The sequence below is a fragment of the Diadema antillarum genome, unplaced genomic scaffold, assembly GCF_040938485.1.
Source record: "Diadema antillarum isolate AM-2024a unplaced genomic scaffold, OU_Dant_1.0 seq00000170_RagTag, whole genome shotgun sequence".
Taxonomy (NCBI): domain Eukaryota; kingdom Metazoa; phylum Echinodermata; class Echinoidea; order Diadematoida; family Diadematidae; genus Diadema; species Diadema antillarum.
In genome coordinates, this window is record NW_027271239.1 from 2,007,994 (window position 1) to 2,015,704 (window position 7,711).

Sequence of the window (7,711 nt, forward strand, 5' to 3'; positions counted from 1 at the left end):
AACCGACATCTTCCCATCAGACGCTGGCAACCCCCACTTTTGGGTAAGAACTATCATAACCACAAACGTTGGAAACTATAGCATGTTAACTTTTCTTGCAGTTTACCAAAGTGTAATTCTTCGACAATCGATGGTTGATATTATCTCGTTCTTGTGATGATAAACATTTTATCAGTATGCCAACATCATCCTTTCGTAACCAATAAGAATACATGTGATTCATTAAGAGAGAATTGACGAAATTAGTACGACTACAAGATTATTTTGTATTCTCTTTGTCAGGCCTACTAACACTCCATCTCAGGTGGGTACGACGACTGGGGCCGTTGCCAATAGCAACACCACGGCGAGAACTCCAAGTCCTCGTGGTGCTGCTGCACCATCTTCACCATCCGTTACCAGCAAATCTTTGGTTACCAGCTCGTACATTTGGACCATCACTGATCTCAAGGAGTTCCACCCCACCAAAGGCTCCATCATCCTTGGACAGGGGTCCTACGGCACGGTTTATCTCTGCCGTCACCGCACCACCAATAAACCAATCGCCCTAAAGACTTTCACGCTGCCCTCGTCCATCAGCCAGATGACCAAGAAGGTAAATTTTCTCTTCCCAATCCCTGTTTTACGTATACATGTATATTGTAACTGTGAATTAATCGTTTCTTTATTTTTTTCTTTGTATGTGTTAAAAAAGTAACATTTCAATAGGTTGTCCACTTGATTGTAAAAGTGTGGCGACGATTTTTATGATATGCTGATAAAGATAAAAATGATGGTCACAGTTATAAATAAAAATGATAGGGATAATGATGATAACGATAAATAACAAGGATACGAGGCTAGACATGTGCATTGGTATTTACGTTCTCCATTCATTTCTAACTTAATTCACTTTTCAGGTAGCTGAGATTCAAGAGGAAGCCGCCTTGCTGGATTTATTTGGCAGGGAGGAGTGCTTCCCAACGTACCTAGGATGCCTTGAGCTCGGTACTGGGTGTATCGGCCTGGCTATGGAGTTCATCGGTAAGCTAATAACAAACTTTGTAATGGTCGACTATACGTAACCAATTTTGCACCCAAACAATTATAAGTAATTAAGAATAACAGTAACGTCAGGACATAGGACACAAGCACCTGACCGAATGATGTCGATAATTTAGGAAACATCCGATAGTTGTGGCATTCAAATTTGAGAAGGCAGTGAATATTATCCATAAGAAACTACAATAATGTATTTTGTGCCACTGATTTGTGATTTTAAGCAAGTGCTATAGGTCATATTGCTTTCATCCCATCTCACTGAAGTCATAGTCACAAACTCACTGTGAAATATTAAGTTTTAAAGACGTCAAGAAAGTTTCAATTTAATAGTTGTGTTCACTGAAAGAAAAATACCAACTTAAATACTGTAAACCAGCGTTATTATCAAACTGTTACCAGGTGACGCGGTAACGGGGAGAGACCGTGACTCTCCACAAGGCCATGCAGGGCGGGGTCCCCACCATCACCCACACCAACTGGCTCCGTCTGGCCTTAGACATATGCAAGGGTCTTGAGCTCCTTCATCAGAGAGGATATCTAATGAATGACTTGAAAGAGGACAATGTCTTGGTAGACAAGTCTTCTTCAGGTGAGTTCAAGACCTAGTTCTTTAGACCAGAGTACACATTTTATTGTCAAACACACTCATTTACCCCATTTTCTATTAGTTTTTGCAAAAGAGACTAACAAAGTCATTTGATTTTAATCCCTCGAGTAGCACACCTAACGCATCGGTGGACTGCTAAATTTTAAGTTGGACCAGATTTTGGATTGATGAAGATACTTCCCTGTAATGCAATTCAAGATTGAGGTTAAGGAGTGTATTTCTAGCAATCATTACCCATGAATGCATATGTTTGTTCCTCACTATACTCCAAAAGCACACACAAGTCTTTTGACTTTTCTTTCTCCAATGTTGTTTCTTCGACTTCAGGTCGATGGCGGGCCAGGGTCATCGATTTAGGCATGGTTTCCCGCCAGTCATCTTGCTCCCCCTACTATTTCACCGCCGATGAGAAGTTGCGATACCTCAAGGGCGAGTTATATCAACACATCGCCCCAGAGGTCGCCCTTCAAGATCAGGCGACCGACGTCCTCAGCGATGTCTTTCAGGTGGGTCGACTGATGAACATGATGGGGCGAGCTGCAGGCGACGGGACCTTAATGCTCATCGGTGCGCTCTGCGGTGATCCCAACCGAGCTTCAAGGCCTGCCTTAGGAGCTGTGGTCCAAGAGCTGGAAAGGATGGTATAGATGAGATGCATCAGAATCCGAAAAGATCTCATAATCTCTCTTCATTCCATTCTTCAAGAAAATACGTCACGCATGGGATTTTATTGACACAATCAACAACATGCAAAGACAATATGAATTTGATTGTTTATAAGCAACGATTTTGTTGATAATAATGAAAACTGGCATGGCGATTACGAAATCAAGATGATTAACTTTGAACCAATTTATGAACAGTAAAGTTGGCATAACACTTATTTACGCAAACAACGAAATAAGATGATATTTGCATAATGCAACAATTTCATTCAATATGTGCACTGTTCACCTATGAAGTTACCATCAGACCCATATCTGTCTGCTTTTACCTGATAAGTAATGAGTAAAGAAGTCTATCACTCGAAGTAGTAGTTTATGACATCTTTTCGGACTTTGGTGCAGAGGTAAGTATGTTTGTACATATTCCTATATCATTATCTTTCTTTTTTTAATCATGATCGCTACGTCACATCGATGATGATGATTGTAATCATCAAAATATACAAAAAGTCATGGTGAATGAAAGATGGTTCATATTGGCTTGACTGCAAAAGCCCGTGACCACGCAAAGACAACCAGCTGGGCTGTGATCATTGAATGAAAATTACATTGTTGCGGTAATAACCCAAATACAACAGCTGCATGTAAAATATTTGGTCTACAGTTTGCTTGCGTGGAATGGTCCTAGATGCAAAACGCTGATTTCGGTGTCTCAATGAAAGAGTATGGAACAACACCGAAAACTGTATAAAAAGAGAACGAGAAAAAAAAAAGAAAACAATTTTCACAATAATTTCTTTCGATGATAAAACATAAATTATGTTCAAATTCAGTGACAATGTCGCCTCAAGTTCCCAATCTCTTTGGAATCACGTGGGGCTCATGCACAACCAGAAACCTTAATACACTGCACTCAAGCAAGCATTGCATTGTGGGAAAGGAGATGGAGCATAGATTATGATCCAAGGTTGTCCATCACAATGTAGAGCGAGGTGGGGCTCTTCACAAAACAACACAAGCAACATCACATCAAGGAACAGGTATGTTGTAATGAGATGGAATACTATAAAGAGGTTATCCATCACCAGTGGAACACGGTGGGGCTCTTTACAACAACAACAACAACAACAACAACAACAACAAAGAAACACTGAGCAGCAACAACAAGCAACAGGTAAGTATAGTTGTAAGGAGATGGAATACTATGAGGTTGTCCATCACAGTGCAGAGCGAGGTGGGGCTCTTCACTTAATCACAACTGCAGCAACAAACAGCGGGTAAAATTGTAAGGAGATAAAATACCAAAAAAGTTACCCATTACGGTAAAGAGAGAGGTGGGGCTCCTCACAACACAAGAAATGTAACATCACAAGCAACAGGTATGTTGTCAAGAGATGGAAAACTAAGAGGGTTGCCCATCACAGTGTAGAGCGAGGTGGGGTTCCTCACAACACATTATCAAAAAGGCAAGCAACAGGTAAGTTGTAAGGGGATGAAGTTCTAAGAGGTTCTTCATCACAGTGTAAAGAGCGATGTGAAAAGAGGCTCTTTACAAAGCAACAATTATACTGTATAAGCAACATATACCACATGCAACAGGTATGTTGTAAAGAGATGGAAAAACTATAGAGGTCGCCCATCACAGTGTAGATTACGAGGCGGCCGGGGCTCATCAATAAATTGCAACAGCAACAACAGACAGCGAGTAAGTCCTGTTGAAAGGAGATGGAATACTAACAGGTTGTCCATCACAGTGTAGAGCGAGGTGGGGCTCTGCACAAAATAAAAATAGAATAACAGAAGCAGCAGCAGCAGCAGCAACAACAACAACAACAAACGACAACTAGACTTAAGGAAATGGAATACTAAGAGGTCGTCCACCCGTCAGAGTGTATAGAGTGATGTGGGGGCTCTTCACAAAACAAAAATAGCAACAGCACAACCAACTGGTAAGTTGTAAGGAGATGGAATACTGGATAAGAGCTTATATATCCATCACAGTGTAGAGCGAGGAGGTGGGACTCTTAACAAAACAAGAGGAATAAAACGAACAACAAGGTAAGTTCTAAGGTGATGGAATACTATCAAGCGGTTGTCCATCACGGTGTCGAGCGAGATGGGGCTCTTCACAAATAACAATGGCGACATCACAAGCAACAGACATAAGTTGCAGGGAGATGGAATACTATGTGGTTGTCCATCACGGTGTAGAGCGAGGTGGGGCTCTTCACAAAACAAGGGCAACATCACAACCATCGTAAGTTCTAACGAGATGAAATATTACGAGGTTGTCCAGGCTCGATGGGGCTCTTCTTAAAATAACAACAGCAACATCACAAGCAATTTAGTTGCAAGGAGATGGAATACTACGTGGTTGTCCATCACGGTGAAAAGCGTGGCGGGGCTCTTCACAAAAAAGATAACAGGAAACACACAAGCGAAAGACACCATTGGGAGATTGAATTATGTTATCAATCAAAATGAAAAACGATGACTGGCTCTTCACAGACTAATACTGCCTCTATCAAAAGCATTTCCGATATTAATTTATTCTAATTCGGGTTCCGGGTTAGATGACATGCCGTTGGACCAGAAATGATCACAAAAACCAAGTCGCAATGCCGAGGCTTGAAACAGTCCACCACTCCACCTTGTTTTGAAGGAAGAGAAATGAACTGCAATGACAAGGAGGAATGATTTTTAGCTCACCTGAGCCAAAGGCGGTGGGGAGGGAGTTCGAGTTCGGGTCAAGTTTTCAAATTTTCTTCATCTTCTTGAAAGCGCATGGTCACATTTTCTCCCAATTTGACAAGTGTTATCCGCTAGAGTGTATAGAATATGTTTTGTACAGATATGTGCGCAATACCCGGGGGGGGGGGGGGGGCGGAGGGAGAGAAAGCCCCCAAATTAAGGAATCTTTGCAAATATTCTTCTCTAGAATCACAAGCGATAATCTAAGTAAGATCTATGTGAAAGTAAAATTGGTGACAGCAGTGTCAAGTTTTCTCATGTGGCAGTTTCGGGATGGGCCTTTTTACGGGGGGGGGGGGGGGGGAGAGAGAAGGGGACGAAATTGGGGCCTAATTTGGTAAAATTTGTCACCGAACTTGGCAGGCATTATCACAAGAGTGACAATATATATTCAATACAAGGATCCTAAAATCCTCAAATTAGAGAATCTGAAAACCAGAAATACTCTGAGTAAATACGAGAATGCACTTTCCTTATGTTATTCATAGTAAATCCAGGGGTCGGGTAGGGTCCAAATTGGGGGCCAGTTTTCACATTTTGATCTTTCTTTTTTTTCACTGGTTAGTCAAATTTTTAAAATACTCTGCAGGTATTTTTGTCATTGTGATGGAATATACAAATGGACACCATGCCCCCCTCGAGGTCCTTAAAGCTATGTTCTCAGGTGATAGTCTGTAAAATACATGATGGGTGAACTTGCGATATTCAGGTGAGCCAGAGACACCCCGGGTCTCTTGTTTTGTTTGTTGTTGTTCAAATTGACACGATTAATTAGCATTCGTTATTAAAGTGAAGCTTGCATGGCAGATGTACGATGCAGTACGATGTCATCTCTCCATGCAGGTGAAAAGCAAGGAGAATAACAATTGTCAACCCCTTTACAAGATGGAATGATGATCGATGATCTCCATTTCTACCCTGACTTATCACTTCCATTGTATGAATCAGATATCTTTATGACGATACTTACACAATACGCTGCCTCTAAGTGCAATGACGTGTTTGCCAATAAACACAAGATGAAGAGTCCCTCATGAAATATACTGTGTGCCTTGAGTCTTTGTGTGAAGTTTCTTTCTTACGTCACCTTGTAAGTAATGCTTGGGGTGAGGCGTGTGTTATGTAACGTAAGGTATGCATGAGAGTATTAAAAAAAAACCCCAATCACAAATCAAAGCTCACACAGTGAGAATTATGTACAATGTAGTGAAAACACAGATGGTATAATGATCATGCATGATGTCTGTGCTGAAAATAATCACGTTGATATTGAAAATTACATACCTGTATATTATATACTAGTGTGAAGGAACCCCCCCCCCCAAAAAAAAAGAGAAAAAAGATGAAGAGGGAACGTATTAATATGCACCAGCGTACAAACACATCTTTGTCTGTAGATGAATAAACCCAGGACCGAGATTAGGAGTTTTGATTTAAAGGTAAGCCTGGAGAGAGGTGTGCGCACCGTTCATTAGTGGAAGTGTATCAAATTCTGCAGAGATGCTGCAGTAAAAGAAATCAAAAAAGTTGGAATTACATCACAGAGAAGTACTTACGAGCGGTGTGTTTGTGTTTGTGTCTGTGTCTGTGTATTGCCTGTGTGGATTTGAAACATACAAGTGACTGGAAATAGGTCATTAAACTTTTACAGGGATACTTGGCAACTAAATCATGCTGACATTTAAAACTTTTCATATCCCATTTCCTCGTGATGGGTGAATCAAATCTACCATCATTTTTTTTTTTCTACACCAACAACGTAAAACAAAGTAGCAATACATTTTGAAAAAAAAATGAACAATTAGTTTATCTTTTATCCACTATCTTTTATGCAGTATAAACATTTAAATGTATCTACCTTACCAAACAGCTGCAATAATGGGGTTATTATGTTTCTATATTTGATCTACACACAGGCATAATACAATGTCTGACAATACGCATGTATTTACAAAATATGTACAAATGTATCAAATAAACACAGAATGATAAAGAAATGACAAAGACAATGAAATATGAAATGAAATATACACACGTGTTTGAAGTTAAGTTCAGAGTGCATTTGAAATTGGATTTATTTCATGTAAAAACTAAGGAAGTATTCAAACGCATCGAATGAGCGATTACACACCATGTTCAGTTACTTTGGAATATAATCCAACGAGAGTTCTTTATTCCGAAGGTTCGACACTACCGAAGGTTCTTTAATCTAAAAACAAAATTGAGATTCGTAAATCCGAAAGCCCATATTGTAGTTCGCATCTGGTTTTTTTTTTTCTATTTTCGGATTGAAGAAGCTTGTTTTATTTACAAGCTAGCGAACCTTCAGAATAACGAACTTTATTTTCATTTTCGCATATAAAGTGACCTTTCTGAATAACGAACCTATATATATATTTTCGGATTAACAAACCTTCGGAATCACGAGCTTTACTTCATTTCCGAATTAACGAACATCATGATAAGTATACGGAATTTGTGCGTTTCGGATTAATAGGCCTTTTTTTTCATTTCCGAAGTAATAAACCTTCGAAATAGCGAACATTGCAGTCCCTCTTGTTTCCCATGTTTCACTTGGCAAACCATGATACCAAAAGTGACTCGAATAATTAGAGTTCCTAAAGCAAGGCATGCTATGGGAATGATT